Here is a 2,178-nt window from a genome sequence, read left to right as displayed (position 1 = left end):
CATATTCCCAGATTTGTAAGGATATATGAGGGACCATGAATAGCCAAAATCAAATTAATAAATAACAAGAAAGACAAATAAAGCCCAACATGGTAGTGCTTGTCTGTAATTTTAGCCTTTGGGAAGAGGCGATTGGTGAGTATTTGTGAGTTCTACTCAAGCCTGAGCTACATAATGAGTTCCAGGCCAACCACAGCAAAGCCCTCAAAAAGCCAAAAAGAAAGCAAAAACAAAAATAGTTGAAGGAGAATGTTTGAAGTCGGAAGACTCAGTTTCCAAACTCAAAATTTACTAAAACGATACACAAATATAAATAGTATGTTACCAGCAAAAATATGTAAACATCAACGGAATGAGATTAAGAGTCCAGAAATAAAATCACTACTGATGCCCCCATGGACTTCCAGAAGATTACTGAGACTGTTTAGTAAGCATGTTCAGCAAGTGATGCTGAGACCACTCAGTCCACACGCAAATAGTGAAGTCAGACCCCTGTACATAAAAAAATAATTCAAACTATATTAGTAACCTAAAGGTAAGAGCTGCAGCTACAAAAAGTCTAAATGGGACACCTACACCACACCTTCTCCTCCCAAGGTTCAGGGATCATTGTGGAAGAGGTGGAGGAAAGACTGTAAGAGCCAAAGGTGATGGATGAGTACAAAGGTTTCTTTGTGCCGATACACCAGGTAAGCTGCACATATGAACCCACAGCACTTGTGAGAGCATGCACAAGACCTGGGCAAGATGAAATCAGACCAAAACCTAGCCTGAATGGAGGAGGTGGGCAAGAAGCCTCAGGCCTAGCTGAGGAACCCTTGGCAGTTGATAATTGCTGGGATAGGGAGAAGTCAGTTTTCTTTCACTGTGTGGTGCTATGTAGATCAGCCATCCGCCAGGGCTGATATACTCTCAAGAGTATTTGGGCAACACAACTTGGACTCTAGGGCAGGGGGAAAGAAAAAGGCCAAGAAGGTGGGTGAGTAGGGAGGTGGAGGTGGACCTGGAAGGAGTTGGGGAAAGGGGGAAATATGATCAAAATGCACTGTATGAAACTGACTTGAACCGGTGTCCAGTCTACAAAGAGGAGCGTCAACACAGAGGAATCATTTCCTCTGTGCTTCCAAGTGAAGCCAGCCATGGTCGAGTAGGACCTTTGATATATCATCACATAGATGGAACTGGTAAAAGAAAAGAGCCAGGGGCTCCTCCCAAGCCTATGTGACCCCTGAGGACAGATCCTCAAACGGCCTCAAGAGTAAAAATAAATAGGTTTATCTGGGCTAACTGTATGGCTTTAAACGACTGCTCAGCATGAACCAGATGTGAGCGCCATCTTGTAATGGCGTCTGCAGGGACGGCAGGCGGCTCCCCACAAGACCCCAATCTTATCTAATGGAATATTGACAACTGATTGCTGCTAGATGAGGAACAGCTGACCTTCCTAAAACAAAGACCTCTACATAGGCTGAGTAGATTCACCAGAAGGACAAGTAGTGGGGAATGGCTGGGGGTGCTGACACCACAGCAGACAGTAGCAGGGAAGATAGAGTAAAAGGGCTCTGGTGTGTGGGGGGCACTATGGGAGGGTGCCATCTGGGAAGTGGGTATATAGATGAATAAGACTGGGATGTTTGTGTGATATACACACACAAAAATCAACCAATAAGATTGGGATGTTCTGTGTGATATACACACAAAAAATCAACAAATTTAAAAAAATGAGTTATATTTGAAGAGGAAGAATAAAAATTTATATCATGTTAATTAGTAGAGGTGATAAACATTACCATTGAAATCTATCCGATGACTTTATACTTTATATCCATACACAGCTGCCAAGGATCCGAGTGTAACTGATCATGACTAGTAATAATCAGATTCAGATTAGAGATGCATGTGCCAACATCTAAGTGTTATTAGCAAAAACAATGAGTCTTTCTGTAAGAAACAGTATATATTTTTAAATGAAATGGAGATCTTTCGTAAAGGTTAAAAACTTGTTCAATAAAAAAAAAAGATTGTAGGTTACCTCTTCAGAGGGGGGAATGCTAGAGTAGCCAAAAGCCCCATAAAAAATAAATAAATCAGGGCTGGAGATATGGCTCAGCAGTTAAGAGCACTGACTGCTCTTGTAGAAGACCCAGGTTCGAGTCCTAGCACCTACATCGCAGCTAC

The sequence above is a fragment of the Nannospalax galili genome, unplaced genomic scaffold (assembly GCF_000622305.1).
Source record: "Nannospalax galili isolate Female #2095 unplaced genomic scaffold, S.galili_v1.0 scaffold411, whole genome shotgun sequence".
Taxonomy (NCBI): Eukaryota; Metazoa; Chordata; class Mammalia; order Rodentia; family Spalacidae; genus Nannospalax; species Nannospalax galili.
The sequence above is the reverse complement of the archived record's forward strand: the minus strand, read 5'-3'. Positions refer to the sequence as shown.